Here is a 20,580-nt window from a genome sequence, read left to right on the forward strand (position 1 = left end):
TTTTAGTGTCTTGGTGACACTCTTGGGCTGATGTGAGCCCATTGGGTAACGCTTTAAACTGCTATAACTGCCCCATCCAGGTAAATTTCAGATATCTGCGATGATCCTTGTGAATGGTACTAAACAGTAAACATCTTTAAGATGAATGCTTGCCATGAAGTATCCTTTGGAATTTAGTTGTTTGGCAGTAACAACCGGTTCCATTTTGAAATGTATATACTTAACAAACATATTTAGTGAAGTTAAGTCAATGATGATGCAACATCCACCATCTTTTTTGGGTTTAGTGAATATATTTGATACGAATTGCAAGGGTTCAGGTTTTCCCATGATACCCTTTGTAATTATTCTCACCAGTTCAGCTTGTCCCTCTTGTTTCTTTAACGGAGAGGGGAAAAATACCCTCTGGGGTGAATGTTGACCTGGTGGCAATTTTTCTAGTATGAATTGTATTTGTATTCACTAATGCCATTGAGTATATACTGATCACTCGTGATAGACTCCCATGTGTTAGTATTACTCTATATACTGGTAGGAACCAGACCCAACTACCTCCATTGTTATGGGTATTCTTCTGTTTCCTGCCGGTCCAACGAGTGTTGCACGTCGTCTGACGTGGCGGTGACGTTGGGGGGTGGCACATTTTCCATGGGGTCCGCTCTGGGCCCTGGTCTAAAGAAGACTTTCGGTGATAGAATGCGGACCCCGAGCTTTCATCAGTCCGATATGGTAGACGTTGACTGATGGACGTGATGGGGTGCTGCTGCGTAGGAATGACTGTTTTTGGTTACTCGTCCCGGCTCTGCCCTCATGAGCAAAAAGTTTTGTAAAACCTCTTGCATGTCCTTCATATGCTTTGTGAGGTTTTTGCCAAAGAGCAGTGGGTCTGGCTCAGTGGCTGGGGTATGCACAACCCCGCAATGTAGGATTTTATGGCAGATCTTATGACTTGTTTACGAAGGTTGTGGTCATCTCCGTATTTGTCCATGGAACGAGGAAAAAACGATGTGATGGCTGTCGTCAGGCTTTTAACGGCCTCCTGCACGTGAGGTTTCCACGTAGCTGTCCACCAAACCTAGCAGCTCTTCCTGTTCCAGCACCCCTTGCATACTCCCGAGATCTTCAGCCATTGCCCCTGTTCTTGACCAGCCCAGTCCTGGTCACCAAAGCTATCCTCTGGAAAGGAGGAAGCAATGGACAGTGCACAAGGCACTGTGGAGGGAGTGCCTGACCCCCCTCTGCGAGAGCGCCCCTCCTGGGGTGCAACTCGCTGAAGCTCCTACTCCAAGAGCCGCTCCAAGCGGCTCAAGCGGCTGTCTCTCCCCCGCCTGGGTGGAGAGACGTCCCTGTCCGATAAGTCGGAGCCACCGGCCGGAAACGCCTCTTCCTTGGCTTGTACATCCAGCCCGCTGCTCAGGCGCTAGCGGGGCTGGGCTCGGTCGCGGTGTCGGGGTAGTGGACCGCCCAGTAAGCGGTCCTACCGCCTTGTTGCTGCCCCCGCGAGATGGAACGCTCCTCCGTGGAGTCGAGCGGGGGGCAGGTCTGTTCAGGCGGCTGTCTTTCCCCCCGTGCGGAGCCACCTGTTCTGTTGCTGCCCCCCCCAGATGGAACGCTCCTCCGTGGAGTCGAGCGGGGGACAGGTTTGTTCTAGAGGCTTTCTTCTCTGCCGGACAGCAGAAGGCTCCCTGTGAAAGAAAAACCCGACGTCAGCTTACCTGACGGTCCGTTCTTTCACCTCCATAGCGGGAGCGCCTGACTCCCGCTGTGCCGCTGTTGCTCTGCTGGACGTAATGCCGCGCATGCGTGCTGAGCGGGTTCTTCACGGAATCACTCACGTGACTCAGAAGTAAAACATTTAATTTAGTCCCGAGACCCAGTTTGAAAATCACCTAGCAGGAAGCTGCTTGCTGCCAATCACTGGCCGGTCCAAATATTATCACTGAGGCCAACCTTGTGTATACAGTGACCTAAACCTCATTTCTCCAGCAAACTGAGAGCCAGCAACCCATTTGTGGAAAAGACGGCTTTCAAGCATTCTCTGCCGATCACCTCTTCCTCTCCCTCACCCCTCCTCACAATAGTGACTCCCCTTACTTCCCCTCTCTCCCACTGAACACCCCCTCTCCATACCCTCCTCTCAACACCAACTTCCTCACCTTCCCCCTCTTCTTCCTCCAACACCAATCCCCTCCTCTCCCCATACCCCTCTCAACACCAGCCTTCTCTGTCCTCTCCTGCTCCTTCCCCTCTCTCAACAAACCCATTCTCTCCTCCCCCTTACCTACCTCCTCTCAACAACAACCTTCTCCCCTTTCCCACTCTTCCTCCCCTCAACTCCATCCTTTCCCTCCCTCCCTCCCTTCCCGGGGCCCCAGAGGTCACAGCTCCAGTTCCCCTATTTACACCCCCCCTCCCCCCCCCCACCACCTCCGTTTCTGCGTCAGCTTGTGTGAATCTGCTTTCCTTCGGCTACTTTCCACATCTTGATTGTTCTCACTTCTGTTAACCCTTTCCCACCCACCTCGACCTTTCCTGCTTTCTTCTCACTACTACACACAGTTTGAAGAAGGTACCCAGCCCGAAATGTTGTCTGTCCATTTTCATCAAAGGTATTTCTTGACCCACTGAGTTCTTCCAGCATTTAGTGTTTTGTACAAACTAATTGTTTCTAGTTAAGAGTGTTTAATTATCAAATGGAATGGATGTGAACCGGAACAAGGGAATATTACTTGCTGCAGCTTTACAGACACATTATCTGTGGCATCAACAATGTACATTGACTTATCAGTTATTCTCAATACTTATAACCACGGTGGCACAGTGACACAGCGGTAGAGTTGCTGCCACACTGCGCCGGTGACTCGGGTTCGATCCTGATTATGGGTGCTGTCTGTGCACACTTTGTACATTCTCCCCTTGACCTCGTGGGTTTTCTCTGAGATCTTTTGTTTCCTCCCACATGCCAAACACGTACAGGTTTGTAGGTTTTTTGGCTTGGTATAAGTGTAAATTGTCCCTAGTATGTGTAGGATAGTTTTAATGTGGTGGGTGCGGACTCGGTGGGATGAAGGGCCTGATTCCAAGCTGTATCTCAAAACTAAACTAAACTAAACCACAATGAAGAATCGGGCATAGAAGGGGAGGTAGTAGAAATCCCCTAGCAAGTGCAGCAGTAAACATAGAACATAGAGGTCAGAAATTACAGCAGGATCTCGATCAGTTGAACAAGTGGGCTGAGGTTAATGAAGTTTAATGCAGATAAATCTGAGTTCTTGCATTTTGGGAAGTTAAACCAGGGCAGGGCCTTCACAGTGAATGGCAGAGCCCTGGGAGTTTTGAACAGCAGAATTATATGGAGTGCAGGGACCTATTTCCTTATCAGTAGCATCACACATTATGTGACCACACGGTGGATACGAAGGCTTTCAGTATAGTGACGTTCATCGGTCAGGATATTGAATATAGAAATTGGGATGTTGTGGTACAGTTGTACATGATGTTGGTGAGATTGCATTTGGAGTATTGTGTTCCGTTTTGTTCACTTTGCTATATGATGGATGTTTATCTGATGAAAAGAGTGCCGAGAACATTTACAACAATGTTGCAAGGACTTGAGAGCCTGAGCTATAGGGAGAGGGTGGGCAGGCTAGGATTTCTTACTTGGAGCGCAGGAGGCAGAGGGGTGCTGTTACGCAGGTGCATAAGATCTTCTGGGGAATTGATTGGGTGAAGGCGCAGGTTTTTTACCCAGAGTATCTCTCCTTGCAGCTAAGACCCTCTAATGCAGGCAGATTTCTAGTAGAAAGTGTTTGTGACTCTCTGGTGGTGAGCCGGTTCTCTGATGCTACAGGCAGCAACTCTACCTCAACGCACTGTGTCATGTCTGAGGTACATCAGAACCAGCAACTACCTTCAAATTGCCACCACATTCTGCCCTGGCCAGTACATTACCTCATTTGGAACAGGATTTATTTTACTTATGTTGAATTTACAAGTTCTGCCAACTGGTTGTCTGAAACTCTGTGTAACCTTGGTTTGTAGCTGACATTTTGAATGGGTAAATGGCAATTATGGCAATGTGCCAAACATGACTTTTTACAATTCATCGAAGGAAGGATTTGCTTGGATCTTAACATACGATTGGCAAGAGGAGCAAAGTTTAAAGAAGACATGCGTGGCAAGTTTTTGGTGTAAAACAAAAGTGCGAGTAGTGGGTATCTGGAACATTCTACCAGGGGTGGTAGTGGAGGCAGGTACAAGACTCGCATGTTAGAGGCTTTTAGATAGGCACATGCATATGGAGGGATATGGATCACATGCAGATAGATGAGATTAGTTTCCAATCCCCAACTCCTTCACTGCTACATTACTGATCGTATCAGAGCAGCCATGCAAAACTTGTTGATTTCATTAACTTGACCACTACCTTCCACCCTGGCCTCAAATGCACTTTATCCATCACCGACACCCCTCTCCACTTTCTTAATTTGTGTCTGCTTCACAAGGGGTTGGCTATTGACTGGCCTCTCACAAACCTACTGACACCCATGGTTATATAGATTACACTTCCTTCCACCCTGCCATCCCCTACTCTCAATTTCTCCATGTCCACCGCATCTGCTCCACAGATGAGTCTTGCCATTCTAACACATCCAATATGTCTTAATTCTTTTGTTAGCGTGGTTTCCCACCTGCTGTCATAGATGCATCCTTCACGTGCGTCTCCTCTGTGTCCTGTAGTTCTGCTCTCGCTCTCCCCCTCAGAGGTGGAATGAGGAATGAGCATGTGAAGTGACAGCCGGTGTCAGGGGTATCAACATGTTTTGCAATTTTAAGTATTTGGATTTAAATACCCTGCTCAATGTACCCCCGATAATGGCAGGCACATTGAGCAAATGCAATTTTGGGGAGGCGTGAATAAGTCCAACGCCTCATTGACTACCTGTCTTGGAGAGGTTTAAAGGACAGGTAGTAAGCTGGTTGCCAGTTTAGGCTGTAATGGCCGTCCCGCTCGTGGTGTTGCCACGTAGCGGTTCACCACACCCAGCAGCTCTTCCTGATCCTGTACCTCAAGCATCCCCCGATTTTCTTCAGCCAGTGACCCCTCTTCTTGACCAGCCCAGTCCTGGTCGCCAACGCTCCCCTCTGTTGAGAGAGATGCGATGGCCAGTGCTGTTAGTGCACTGGAGCGGTAGTGTTAGTGCTCCCTTGACGAGCTTGCCCCATCTCCCAGAGCAAGTCTCGCTGGAGCTTTTGCTCCATGAGCCTTTTCATAAGGCTTGAAACGGTCACCTTTAGCCGCTCTCGGGCGGGAGTCTACCGTGCCGGGATCTTCTGAGTGAACCGGCCGGTTCGACTTCCGTTGTGCCTTTCATCCAGCCCACTGCAGTTGGTCGCCAATGTTCCCTTTTGAGCTTTGCTAGCGGCGCTGGGCTCGGCTCGGAATGCTGTCGGTGACTGTGGACCGCAGTGTTGTGCGGTCCAGGTGCCGCTGGTCGCCCCCCACTGCTGGAACACTCCTGGTCCATAGCAGCCTAACGGGAACGACCTTCCTTAGTGTTTTCCCTGTTCCATTCATATTTGAAAAATAAAATAGAACAGGGTTTCGAAAACACCATGTCCTCAGAGTAAGATTTGCTTACCTGAATATCCGTTTTCCAATTGTTGCGGGAGAGCTCGTACTCCCGTCCGTCACTGTGCACTGCGTGAGACGCTATGTCGTGCATGCGTGCTGGACGGGGTCTTCACGTAGTCACTCACGTGACTCCGAAGTAAAACAAACATTCAAGTCATACTTAAAATAATGAAACAGAGAAGTGAATGAACAGACTGTTGGCGAGGCAGCCACAACGGTGGCGCCACCCGATGGAAAAGTATTGTACACATTACTGTGGGTATGAGTTCACAAACTAAGGCCCAGGTAACAAGAGCAGATTCCTTCCTGAAGAAGATTAGTGAACCAGTCCCGACCCGAAACGTCGCCTATTCCTTTTCTCCAGAGATGCTACCTGACCTGCTGAGTGACTCCTGCTTTTTGTGTCTTTCTTCGGTATAAACCAGCATCTGCAGTTCCTTCCTACACATCAAAATAAGCATCATTGTTTAAAATGAACTTTGTTTTAGATCCTTTGAGACATCCAGCACCAATGATTACTCAAAGAAACCAAAGATTGCTCTTTTTAATTTTGTGGTCATTATGTTTGAGGTGATTTCTTGACTTCTCCCCCCTGCACACTATTCCACCTCAGCTTTACCCACTTGCATTGAAGTGCTCTTCATACCCCCGACTGCCGTTGACGACAATCCGATTATCTTTGCTCCAGAGTGAGTATATTTAGGATGCAGGTGTCATGGGCAATGCTGGGATTGATGACGATGGCTAATTATGGGTTGTAGAATCAGCCTCCCTGGCCACTGATCTCTGTGAAATGAAGGTTCTACCGCAGTAGAATTTCCAGGACGTCATTGAATGACTGTTGTTATGTTTCCCATTGGAGATAGGATGTGACTTGGAGGGGAATGAAGATGGTGGCATCCCCACTGAACCATGCATCTAGGGAGCTCAGGAGGCACAGAGACACAGGGGATAGAGGTTTGATCCATTCCTTGGCACTGACTGCGTGGAGTTTGCACATTCTCCCTATGACTATATAGGCTTCTCCCGGTGTTTCAGTTTCCTCCCACATCGCAAAGATGTGTAGATCGGTAGATTAATTGGCTACTATGCAATTGTCTTCAGTGTGTGGGTGAAGGGTAGAATATGAGGGGAGTTAGCTTTAAGTCTAGATTTGTTATTGTTGCGTATACTGAAGTATAGTGAAAAACTTTGTTTTGTATGTACAATATATTCTTATCTTACAAATAAGAATATATTGTACATCAACACTATCTTGCTGAACTCAAGCACAATATGTAGAGTGAAGAGAAAGGTACAGAATGCAGAAAAAAGTTCTCAGCAATGTAGCGCCACACTTTAAGAGACAAAGTCCAATATCCGCAGTGGGGTACAGGTGAATTATGGAAGGAGCATTCAGAAGCCTGATAATAGAGGAGAAGAGGCTGTTCCTGAGTCTGGTGGTGCGCATTATCAAGCTTCTGTATCTTTTACCTGTCTGGAGTGGGAGAAGGAGGAATGACCAAGGTGGTCTTGAAGTCTGGACCCGTAATAAGACACCAGGACTCAAATCATTAACCATCAATAGTTGGTTTATTTTACTTGCGCATGGGGAGATGCGTCTCAGTCAAAGGCTGTGGCCACATCTCCAACAATAGTTGACAACAACAGGAAATGTATACACCAAGACGATTATTGATGATGTTAAGGAGATCAATGTGTGTTAATCATCAGGTCTGCACGGAATACACAACAAAGACGACTTTTAATGGTCTGGACGTAATGCACACAGATGACAATTTCTGTAGATCAATGTGTTAATTGCATTGCTGAGATTGCATCAATCACCCAGGTTGCACAATATTGTGCCAAGTATCCCATTAGGCTTTGCAATACTAAAGGTTTTACTTATACAGCGGGCCAAGTCTGATTATGAATGTTGCTTTTTTGAGACAGCATGAAGTGTAGATGGAGTCAGTGATGGGAAGTGTAGTCCGTGTGAAGGATTGAGCTACTTCCATAATTCTGCATAATATCTTGTAGATAGGCACAAAAAACTGGAGTTACTCAGCGGGACAAGCAGCATCTCTTTAGAGAAGGAACGGGTGATGTTTTGGGTCAAGACCCTTTTTCAGACTGGTTAGGGATAAGGGGAACGAGAGATATAGACGATGATGTAGAGAGATAAAGAACAATGAATAAAAGATATGCAAAAAAGTAACGATGATAAAGGAAACAGGCTATTGTTAGCTGTTTCTAGGCTGCAAACGAGAAGCTGGTGGGACTCGGGAGGGGGAGGGATAGAGAGAGAGGGAATGCTACCTGAATTGAGAGAAATCAATATTCATACCGCTGTAAGCTGCACAAGCGAAATATGCGATGCTGTTCCTCCAATTTGGTTTAGCCTCAATCTGACAATGGAGGAGACCTAGGAGAGAAAGGTCTGTGTAGGAATGGGAAGGAGAATTGAAGTGTCCGGCACACAGGAGATCAGGTAGGTTCAGGCGAGTTGAGCAAACGTGTTCCGTAAAATGATCGCTGATTCTACATTTGCTCTCACCGATGTAAAAGAGTCCACATCTTGAACAACGGATACAGTAGATGAGGTTAGAAAAGGTGCAAGTAACCTCGTGAACTTGGACAGAGGTGTTACCTAAGCAAGCTGCAATGCAACCCAATATTATGCTTTCTGTGATCCATCTATAGAGGAATCTCTACATTGGAGACATGCTGAATTTCCTTAGTCTCTTGAGTAAATAGATGCATTGGTGTACACTCTTGGCTGTCATTTCAATGTGGTTGGACCATGGCAGACTGTTGATAATATTTATGCCAATCCCTGCCTCAACTACCTCTGGCAGCTTATCCATACACCCACCACCATTTGGGGGAACAAGTTACCCCTCAGATTCCTATGTTTAAGAAAGAACTGTAGATGCTAGAAAAATCAAAGGTTGATAAAAATGCTGGTGAAACTCAGCAGGTGAGGCAGCAACTATGGAGAGAATGAATAGGTGATGTTTCAGAATTAAGAAAGGTCTCGACCTGAAACATCGCCTATTCCTTCTCTCCAGAAATGCTACGTCACCCGCTGACTTTCTCCAGCACTTTTGTCTACCTCAGATTCATTGATTATATTGTTAACAGAGTGCTATGTTTACATATTCTGTTTCTGCCGCTGCAAGTAAGAATCTATTTTTTTTATCCTTGTTCGATGCGTACCGTGGCCCTACCCCCCGAATTCTACCTCCGCTACATTGACGACTGCATTGGTGCTACCTCGTCTACCCATATAGAACTCACTGACTTGATCCATTTCACCACTAACTTCCATCCGGGACTCAAATTCACCTGGACCATTTCCGACATCTCCCTACCATTTCTAAACCTCACTATCTCCATCGCAGGTAACAGATGACAGACCAACATCTACTATAAACCCACTGACTCCCATGGCTATCTGGACTACACTTCTTCCCACCCTGCTTCCTGTAAGGACTTCATCCCCGTCACCCAATTCCTCTGTCTACGCCGCATCTGCACCCAGGATGAGGTGTTCCACACCAGGGCATTGTCCTCATTCTTTACGGGATGAGGGGGGTCCCCTCTTTGACTATAGATGAGGCTCTCACCATGGTCTCATCTTTACCCTGTACATCTGCTCTCACTCCCCATCCCCCCACTCGTACCAAGGGCAGAGTCCCCCTTGTCCACACCTTCCACCCTACCAGCCGTCACATACCATATAACCATATAACAATTACAGCACGGAAACAGGCCATCTCGGCCCTACAAGTCCGCGCCGAACAATTTTTTTCCCCTTAGTCCCACCTGCCTGCACTCATACCATAACCCTCCATTCCCTTCTCATCCATATGCCTATCCAATTTATTCTTAAATGATACCAACGAACCTGCCGCCACCACTTCCATTGGAAGTTCATTCCACACCGCTACCACTCTCTGAGTAAAGAAGTTCCCCCTCATGTTACCCCTAAACTTCTGTCCCTTAATTCTGAAGTCATGTCCTCTTGTTTGAATCTTCCCTATTCTCAAAGGGAAAAGCTTGATCACATCAACTCTGTCTATCCCTCTCATCATTTTAAAGACCTCTATCAAGTCCCCCCTTAACCTTCTGCGCTCCAGAGAATAAAGACCTAACTTATTCAACCTATCTCTGTAACTTAGTTGTTGAAACCCAGGCAACATTCTAGTAAATCTCCTCTGTACTCTCTCTATTTTGTACAACAGATAATCCTCCGACATTTTTGCCACCTCTAACAGGATCCCACCACTGGCCACATTTTCCCATCACCTCCAATTTCGGATTTCCACAGAGACCATTCCCTCCATAACTCCCTGGTCAATTCGTCCTTTCCCACCCAAACCAGCCCCTCCTCTGGTACTTTCCCTTGCAACACCAGGAAATGCTACAATTTTCGCTTTACCTCCCCCCTTCACTTCATCCAAGGACCTAAGCAGTCTTTGCAGGTGCGGAAGAGGTTCACCTGCACCTCCTCCAACCTCATCTATTGCATCTGCTGCTCTAAATGTCAGCTGCTCTACATCGGTGAGACCAAGTGCAGGCTTGGCGATCGCTTTGCCCAACACCTTCGCTCAGTTCGCAATAACCAACCTGTTCTCCCAGTGGCTCAGCACTTCAACTCCCCCTCCCATTCCAAATCCGACCTTTCTGTCCTGGGCCTCCTCCATGGCCACAGCGAGTCCAACCGTAAATTGGAGGAACAGCACCTCATATTTAGTTTGGGTAGTTTACATCCCAGCGGTATGAACATTGACCTCCAATTTCAGGTAGTCCTTGCGTTCTCCCTCTTTCCCCTCCCGTTCCCACTTCTCCCACAGCCCACTGTCTCCGCCTCTTCCTTTCTTCTTCCTGCCCTCACCACCCCCACATGTCTGAAGAAGGGTCTCAACACAAAACATCACCTATTCCTTTGCTCTATAGATGCTGCCTCACCCGCTAATTTTCTCCAGCATGTTTATCTACCTTTGATTTCTCCAGCTTCTGCAGTTCCTTCATAATCATTTTTTTGATTGGGACATGTGACAATAAAACACTCTTGACTCTTGAGTTTGAGCTGAATTTGACCACACAGCCATGAGTGTTTTGGGAGTATAGCAGGGACTGAGAAGGGATCCAGTGGGATACCTGTGTTGAGAGTTATTGTGGAGGATGTGTTTTTACCTCTCCCTACTGATCGTGGTCTGGGTCAGAAAGTCAAGGTTCAAGTGGCAGAGGAGTGTATATAAAATGTAGGATTGATAGAGGTGGGCGGTTGATTGTTGCACGGACTCAAGGGCCCGTTTCTCTGCTGTATGACTAACTCTAACTGGTGTATGACGAACTTTAACAGCTCTTAGCAGTTTTCTTCATCACATATTTGAGGAGCTGCTGAACTCTTCTGTTAATGTTGTCAATTGGCAAAGCATTAACCATAATCAATCTCCTTCTTTGCAGCTCTGTGGGAACAGAATAATGTATGGACATGGATTCTTCCAATATCTAACCCTGTTCTGGTTGTTTTTGCAGTAATTTACAACAGCCATCTGATGTGTCTAGTTCAAGCCGAATTGTGTATAGACGGATACGTGAAAGCAACAGATGGCAAGTGTATTGGTGAGTGAGAATACATTTTCACTTGGGAACGTTCATTATGTCGTTCTATTCTATCCTTTGTATCACTATCTGTCAGCCAGAGCTCGGCAAAATAAATAAGCAACTAATTTTCTTGGACTATTCACAAGTAAAGGATCCCTTGGAGTTGAAGGTGGATGGGGAGGCTGTTGTGTCCAAACATCCACACTTACAGACTGGACCAGGGCAGGTGGGCTTCTGGGTATCACAGCAACAGCATGTGGTGCAGGAGCCGGCCATTTGGCCCATCGATCCTGTTCAACCATTCAGAATGGTCACGACTGATCACCCACACTCTGTGTCCAGTTACAGCTTTCTCCACAGCCCTTGTTAAAAGATTAAAATAATGAACCTATAGGATTGGGGAGGTCAATCGACAATAGGCACAGGAGGTAGGCCATTTGGCCCTTCGAGCCAGCACCGCCAAAGTGGGATAGGGCCTTTAGTGAGTGTAGTGGTGCAAATGGTACACCAGCGTTTTGTGTCTATCTTTGGTATAAACAGACAAGTTGTGGAATTCTCTGCCTCAGAGGGTGGAGGCTGATTCTCTGGATACTTTCTATATAGGGTTCTTGAAGATAGCGGAGTCAGGGGATATGGGGAGAAGGCAGGAACGGCGTACTGATTGGGGATGATCAGCCATGATCCCATTCAATGGCTTGATGGGTCGAATGGCCTACTCCTGCACCCAGGGCCGGATTAGGAGGTGCGGGGCCCAATTGGGAAACATTTTCGTAGAAATATAAATAAATAATTATAAATGAGACACGTGTCGTTAGTAACATGACAATTCGTGGGAGAGTGTGGGGAGTCTAGCCAGGCGTAAAGTTGCAGGGAGTGTAGGTGCATTAAGAAGGAGAGGGTTGGGTTCATGCCAGTAACACTCACTCACCACTGCCGCAGTGCTCCGGGCGCCACCGCATTGTGGCCGGGGAGGGAGGCAGCTCACGTGGCGACAAGCAGCCTCCATCACCGGCCAGCGGAACTGACTGCCATCTCAGCGTCTTCTGCCGGCCCGCTCTCCGCTGGCAGTGCTCTCCGTCTGAACAGTTTGGGGACCAGCTCAAGAGCAAAGATCATAGAGCGGAGTGGGTCAGCGGGTGATGGATAACATCACAGCGGGCGTTGGAGCTTACTGCTGTATCAGCGTGAACAAGGGGTCAATTGAGGTTACTCGCCCTGACATATGGAGTAAGCTCCACCGCCCACTGTGCTGGTATCCATCGCCGGCCGACCCACTTCTTCTCAACCCCCCCCCCCCCCCCCCAGCAGCGCTGTCCCTTTATAGTTGCTTCCCACTTTACAGCCACTTCCCATCAGCTACTAGCAATGAGGGATAGACTTGGTTATCCCTAAGTACAGCAACATCGGTCTTGATGTTGCTGTACTGAGGGATAATGAAGTCTATCCTTCTTGGATAACAACCTAACCTTCAGCCGCCAAGATGCAGGTACATTTTCTAGCAATGTTACAACATTTTGAGATTTTAAAAATCAAGTCTGCAATTTTATCTAACTCTGAAAATGAAGATAGACAAAAGGTGGAGTAGCTCAGCAGGACAGGCAGCGCAGCGACTCTAGAGAGAAGACCCTTCTTCAGACTGAACTGAACTCTCGTCGGTGAGAGTACTTGTGATTGGTTGAAGAAGGGTCTCAACCAGAACCGCAACCCTCTCCCCAGAGCCCCTGCCTGTCCCACTGAGCCACCACAGACAGGGAGTTGAAGGTAGACACAGGGGGTCCACATTCAACTTCAGAGCCAAACAAAAATACAGAATGCTGGAGAACTCAGTGGGCATAAGCAGGACTCTTCCCCCCCCCCCCCCCCCCATGTAGATGCTGGAAAAGCGAAGGTAGACAAAAAGGAGATCTCAGCAGGTGTGAAGCCCTGTCCCACTGTGCGAGTTCACCCAAGAGCTCGTCCGAGTTAAAAAAAATCAAAACACGTAGCATGAACGTAGCGGGTACGTCAGTGCTTAGGATGTTTCTATACACAATAAACAATAGGTTCAGGAGCAGGCCATTTGGCCCTTCGAGCCATTTGGCCATTCAATGTGATCATAGCTGATCATCCACAATCAGTGCCCCGTTCTTGCCTTCTCCCCATATTCCCTGACTCAGCTATTTTTAAGAGCCCAATCTAGCTCTCTCTTGAAAGCAACCAGAGAACCTGCCTCCACCACCCTCTGAGGCAGAGAATTCCACACACTCACCACTCTCTGTGAGGAAAAAGTGTTTCCTCGTCTCCGTTCTAAATGGCTTATCCCTTATTCATAAACTGTGGCCCCTGGTTCTGGACTCCCCCAACATCGCGAACATGTTTCCTGCCTCTAGCGTGTCCAAGCCCTTAACAAATCTTATATGTTTCAATGAGATATCCTCTCATCCTCCTAAACTCCAGAGTGTACAAGCCCAGCTGCTCCATTCTCTCAGCATATGTCAGTCCCGCCATCCCGGGAATTAACCTTGTAAACCTACGCTGCACTCCCTCAATAATAAGAATGTCCTTCCTCAAATTAGGGGACCAAAACTGCACACAATACTCCAGGTGTGGTCTCACTAGGGCTCTGTACAAATGCAGAAGGACCCATATTCGATTCCTCTTGTTATAAATGCCAACATGCTATTTCTTAGCGCTAACGGCAGGTACTCGGGAACCGTGGTAACTCGTGAAGATTTTTCAACATGTTGAAAAATGTCCACATGTAAAATATATTCAGGATGTAAAAATGTGATACTTTTTAACACGTAGTCATACAGTAGTAGCTCTGTATCTTCATTACCTTTGAATTGTAGTTTTATGTAATCCTCCCATAATTTCTGAGTTCCATTTCACAATATTTATCAGACAAACATCTGGATATGTCCCTATATATAAGCATCTGGATAAACAGGGTCTGATTAGGAACAGTCAACATGGATTTGTGCCTGGAAGGTCATGTTTGACTAATCTTCTTGAATTGTTTGAAGAGGTTACTAGGGAAATTGACGAGGGTAAAGCAGTGGATGTTGTCTATATGGACTTTAGTAAGGCCTTTGACAAGGTTCCTCATGGAAGGTTGGTTAAGAAGGTTAAACTGTTGGGTATAAATGCAGGAATAGCAAGATGGATTCAGCAGTGGCTGAATGGGAGAAGCCAGAGGGTAATGGTGGATGGCTGTTTGTCGGGTTGGAGGCAGGTGACTAGTGGGGTGCCTCAAGGATCTGTGTTGGGTCCTTTGTTGTTTGTCATGTACATCAATGATCTGGATGAAGGGGTGGTAAATTGGATTAGTAAGTAGGCAGATGATACCAAGATAGGGGGTGTTGTGGATAATGAAGAGGATTTCCAAAGTCTACAGAGTGATTTAGGCCATTTGGAAAAATGGACTGAAAGATGGCAGATGGAGTTTAATGCTGATAAATGTGAGGTGTTACACCTTGGCAGGACAAATCAAAATAGGACGTACATGATAAATGGTAGGGAATTGAAGAATACAGTTGAACAGAGGGATCTGGGAATAACCGTGCATAGTTCCTTGAAGGTGGAATCTCATATAGATAGGGTGGTAAAGAAAGCTTTTGGTATGCTAGCCTTTATAAATCAGAGCATTGAGTATAGAAGCTGGGATGTAATGTTAAAATTGTACAAGGCATTGGTGAGACCAAATCTGGAGTATGGTGTACAATTTTGATCGCCCAATTATAGGAAGGATGTCAACAAAATAGAGAGAGTACAGAGGAGATTTACTAGAATGTTGCCTGGGTTTCAACAACTAAGTTACAGAGATAGGTTGAATAAGTTAGGTCTTTATTCTCTGGAGCGCAGAAGGTTAAGGGGGGACTTGATAGAGGTCTTTAAAATGATGAGAGGGATAGACAGAGTTGATGTGATCAAGCTTTTCCCTTTGAGAATAGGGAAGATTCAAACAAGAGGACATGACTTCAGAATTAAGGGACAGAAGTTTAGGGGTAACATGAGGGGGAACGTCTTTACTCAGAGAGTGGTAGCGGTGTGGAATGAGCTTCCAGTGGAAGTGGTGGCGGCAGGTTCGTTGGTATCATTTAAAAATAAATTGGATAGGCATATGGATGAGAAGGGACTGGAGGGTTATGGTATGAGTGCAGGCAGGTGGGACTAAGGGAAAAAAGTTGTTCGGCACGGACTTGTAGGGCCGAGATGGCCTGTTTCCATGCTGTAATTGTTATATGGTTATATGGTTAAACAGAATGTTGCAAGGTAATATTTTGCCCAAACTCAGTTGTATCTTTCTATCTCAATAAATATAACAAAATATGCAATTATTTCAGCCACATTATGACAAAATATAGAATGTAAGTTATTTGTTATCAGTCACCCCATCCCAGACACAGTACTTAAGGAACATTTGTTTTACTAATTTACGAGCATGTACTATAGGTTGATCCATATCCAACAAAATATTGTGATAATTGCCTAAAATGCATTATTGTATAAGAAATTTGGTGTGGAATGATAATTCATCTCAGTACTCATTTAGGCAAGTCCCAAGCTATAGATACTTTTCCCCCACTCCCAATCCCCCTCGCCTGATCTTCATTGAACCTACCATTTGACTAATCTTTTACTCAGCTGCTGTAACATTTCCTTCCTATCAAAATCTCTGTGTAGCATCTCTGTCCTTATCTTCCAATTCCCACTTTGAAATAAAATAGAACTTTCAACAAAAAATTTGCAGCAGGATCGCTATATAAATGCAAATATATTGTATTTTATCCTAGCATCCTCCCTCCCCCCTTACCACCACACAAGAAGCGTAACTTGAAGCGTTTACATTTGGAGAAGTTCGATATAGACCAGGAATGAAAATTAATAGCTATGAATCGATTAACAGCAAGCTACGAGGTTAGATTGAAACACCTGTCAGAGGACTAAGAAACAATCCTGAGTTGATGCCGTATTGTTTTAAGTGAGCATTTTGCAGCGACCTCACCTTATATTCTGGTAAAATATTCTTTCCTCGGAAATCTCCTATTTCACTTTGAAATTATACTCATTTATAACCATTTGTAACATCAGTAACCACCTTAATGTTCGTGTATTTACTACCGGATAGGCTTGAAACTATTTATTGTGAGGTACTGTTTCTTTTTTAAAAAAAACATCAAACTGGTGTGAAAATTACACTGAATCGAACGATGATTGAATGCGTGGGAATCGACTAATGCTGTTGCGAAATGTTTAAGTCGAAAACTGTATATTATTTCAAAGTGGGAATTTGAAGATAGGGACAGAGATGCTACACAGAGATTTTTAGCTCTTGGGTGAACTCGCGCAATGTGACAGGGCTTGAGGGAGCATCTATAGAAGTATAGAAGTATAGAAGTTGGGATGTAATGTTAAAATTGTACAAGGCATTGGTGAGGCCAATTCTGGTGTATGGTGTACAATTTTGGTCGCCTAATTATAGGAAGGATGTCAACAAAATAGAGAGAGTACAGAGGAGATTTACTAGAATGTTGCCTGGGTTTCAGCAACTAAGTTACAGAGAAAGGTTGAACAAGTTAGGGCTTTATTCTTTGGAGCGCAGAAGGTTAAGGGGGGACTTGATAGAGGTTTTTAAAATGATGAGAGGGATAGACAGAGTGGACGTGGAAAAGCTTTTCCCACTGAGAGTAGGGAAGATTCTAACAAGGGGACATGACTTGAGAATTAAGGGACTGAAGTTTAGGGGTAACATGAGGGGGAACTTCTTTACTCAGAGAGTGGTAGCTGTGTGGAATGAGCTTCCAGTGAAGGTGGTGGAGGCAGGTTCGTTTTTATCATTTAAAAATAAATTGGATAGTTATATGGATGGGAAAGGAATGGAGGGTTATGGTCTGAGCGCAGGTATATGGGACTAGGGGAGATTATGTGTTCGGCACGGACTAGAAGGGTCGAGATGGCCTGTTTCCGTGCTGTAATTGTTATATGGTTATATGGGTATCTATGGAGCGAAGGAAATAGCGGGAACTGAAGAAGGGTTTCGACCCGAAACGTTGCATATTTCCTTCACTCCATAGATGCTGCCTCACCCGATCTGTATGTGTATACCGCAAAATGTCAATGATTCCGGGAATGCCGAGAGAGAAGTGGGGAATGGGAGAGAGAGAGAGAGCTCACGGGAGAAAGAGCGCGAGAGAGAGAGAAGGAGGGAGAGAGCAAAAGACAGAGATACACAACGTGGGTCAGTAGGTAAATTGAATGACTAACCTGCTGCAGACCAAGAAGAAGTTCTCACTCATGATGGTGAGTTTTAAGAAATTCTCAATGTGTCATTAACGCATCAATCTACATTCCTCAGTAAAATGTAATTATGTTTTGAAGAAGTGTTAATGACGCCGCGTGAATTGTATTCAAAGGAACGCAGCGTCATCAATACTTCTTCTGAAACACAATTACACATTTACTGAGGAATGTGGATCGATGCATTGATGATGCATTGGTTAACTAATTGTTAACTACTGGCTGTTAACACAACTGGCTGTGAACGCAAGTGCTACAGTCGTTAACACATCGTGTGTGTCTGATAGCCATACAGCGTTTGTATTCCATGTACAAAACCATGTAAGTTTTGTAAAAAAAATCCGTATGGCGAATGTTTTTTAAAAAATCTTTATTTACCAAAGCGAATTTTTATTTCCATATGAAATACGGAAAAATAACATGGGGCCCGATTTGAAAAAATCGGTCCAATCGGCATAGGGCCGGCCCTGCCTGCACCTATTGTCTATTGTCTATTGTCTATTGTCTATTGTTCCGTTTAACCCCCAGAAATATCCAACCACTTACATATATTTAATGATTTGGCTTCAACACGTTTCAGTGGTGGAGAAATTCACAGAATCACCATTCTCTGGGTGAAGACATTTTCTGTCAGCCCCCTTCTTAACTGGCTGACCCCTGGCCTTTAGTCTGTGACCTCTGGTGCGAGAGTCCCTGACCATCAGGAACACTTTCCTGCACCCAGTTCTATTGGTGTTCAGTAGAGTCTATGACATCCTCCTCATTCTAATAAATTCTAATGAAGGTGGCCCTAATTAATACAGTCTCTGCATTTATCAGTCTTGCCATCCAGTATCTGCCAGAGAGCCAGTGCCATAGAGCATGAAAACAGGCCCTTCGGCCCAACTTGTCCATGCTGATCAAAGTTCTTCACATTTGGCCACATTTGTCTCATATCCTACTCAACCTTTCCTATCCATCTACCTGTCGAAGTGTGTTTAATTGTTGTTGATACCACCTGCCTCAACTACCTCCTCTGGCATCTCATTCCATATCCCCACCATCCTTGAGTGAACAAGCCTCCCTCAGGTTTGTGTTACCATAAACACATGTCTCCTTGTTTTTGATTCCCTTACTGTGGTTAAAAGACTGTGCATTCACTGTATCTATTTGGTTTAGTTATGCAGCATGAAAAGAGTTTCTTTAGTCCACCAAGACTATGCTGACCATTGATCACTCATTCACATGAGTTCTGTTTTATCCCACTTTCTTATCCTCTCCATACACATTAGGGGAAATGTGCAGAGAGAGCGCTAATTCAACAGTAAACCTGCACATCGTTGGGATAGAAACATAGAAAATAGGTGCAGGAGTAGGCCATTCGATATTCAATATGATCATGGCTGATCATCCAACTCGGTATCCTGTACCAGCCTTCCCCCATATCCCCTGATCCCTTTAGCCACAAGGGCCACATCTAAATCCCTCTTACATGTAGCAAATGAAATGGCCTTAACGACTATCTGTGGAAGAGAATTCCACAGATTCACCGCTCTCTGTGACTTCCCTCTTATCCTTAAATGGTGACCCCTTGTTCTGGACTTCCCCAACATCGGGAACAATCTTCCTGCATCTAGCCTGTCCAACCCCTTAAGAATTTTGTAAGTTTCTATAAGATCCCCCCTCAATCTTCTAAATTCTAGAGAGCACAAGCCGAGTCTATCCAGTCTTTCTTCAGGATTCAGTCTGGTGAACCTTCTCTGTACTCCCTCTATGGCAAGAACGTCTTTCCTCAGATTAGGAGACCAAAACTGTACACAATACTCCAGGTGTGGTCTCACCAAGGCCCTGTACAAATGCAGTAGAACCTCCCTGCTCCTATACTCAAATCCTTTTGCTATGAATGCTAACATACCATTCGCTTTCCTCACTACCTGCTGCACCTGCATGCCTAATTTCAATGACTGGTGTACCATTACACACGGGACCCGTTGCATCTCCCCTTTTCCTAATCGGCCACCATTCAGATAATAATCTACTTGCCACCAAAGTGAGTAATCTCACATTTATCCACTTTATACTGCATGTGCCATGCATTTTCCCACTCACCCAGCGTATCCAAGTAACCTTGCAGCCTCGTAGCATCCTCCTCAAAGCTAACACTGCCCCCCCCCCCCCCCCCCGCTTGGTGTCATCCGCAAGCTTGGATATGTTGCATTCAATTCCCTCGTCCATATCATTAATATATATTGTAAATAGCTGAGGTCCTAGCACTGAGCCTTGCGGTACCCCACTAATCACTGCCTGCCATTCTGAAAAGGACCCGTTTACTCCTACTCTTTGCTTCCTGTCTGCCAGCCAGTTCCCTATCCACATCAATACTGAACCCCCAATACCGTGTGTATTAAGTTTGCATACTAATCTCTTATGTGGGACCTCATCGAATGCCTTCTGAATGTCCAGATAAAACAAATCCACTGGTTCTCCCTTATCCACTAGTAGTTCCATCCTCGAAAAATGCTATAAGATTCATCAGACATGATTTACCTTTGATAAATTCATGCTGACTTTGTCAAATGATTTCTCCACTTTACAAATGTGCTGCTATCCCATCTTTAATAACTGACTCTAACATTTTCCCCACTACCATTGTTAAACTAACTGGTCTGTAATTCCCCGTTTTCTCTCTCCCTCCCTTTTTAAAAAGTGGGGTTACATTAGCTACCCTCCAATCCTCAGGAACTACTCCAGAATATAAAGGGTTTTGAAAAATTATCACTAATGCATCCACTATTTCTGGGACTACTTCCTTAAGCACTCTGGGATGCAGCTTATCTGGCCCTGGGGATTTATCGGCCATTAATCCATTCAATTTACCTAACACCGCTTCTCGACTAACCTGGATTTCACTCAGTTCCTCCATCTCATTTGACCACTGGTCCCCTACTAATTCTATCAGATGATTTGTGTTGTTCCTTAGTGAAGACATAACTGAAGTAGTTATTCAATTGGTCTACCATTTCCTTGTCCCCCGTGATCAATTCACCTGTTTCTGACTGCAAGGGACCTACATTTATTTTAACTAATCT

General features: G+C 45.5%; 1 long non-coding RNA gene across 1 annotated transcript; it reads right to left on the bottom strand.

Annotated features, from left to right (window-relative positions):
- Positions 1-394: 394 nt before the first annotated feature.
- Positions 395-11,741, bottom strand: LOC116966126. Its single transcript, XR_004409902.1, has 3 exons — positions 11,592-11,741; positions 3,227-3,233; positions 395-405 (listed from the first exon to the last, which is right to left on the bottom strand). It is a non-coding gene; the product is annotated as an uncharacterized LOC116966126 (long non-coding RNA).
- Between the last annotated feature and the right edge of the window lie 8,839 nt (positions 11,742-20,580).

Source organism: Amblyraja radiata, chromosome 35, assembly GCF_010909765.2.
Source record: "Amblyraja radiata isolate CabotCenter1 chromosome 35, sAmbRad1.1.pri, whole genome shotgun sequence".
NCBI classification, from domain to species: domain Eukaryota; kingdom Metazoa; phylum Chordata; class Chondrichthyes; order Rajiformes; family Rajidae; genus Amblyraja; species Amblyraja radiata.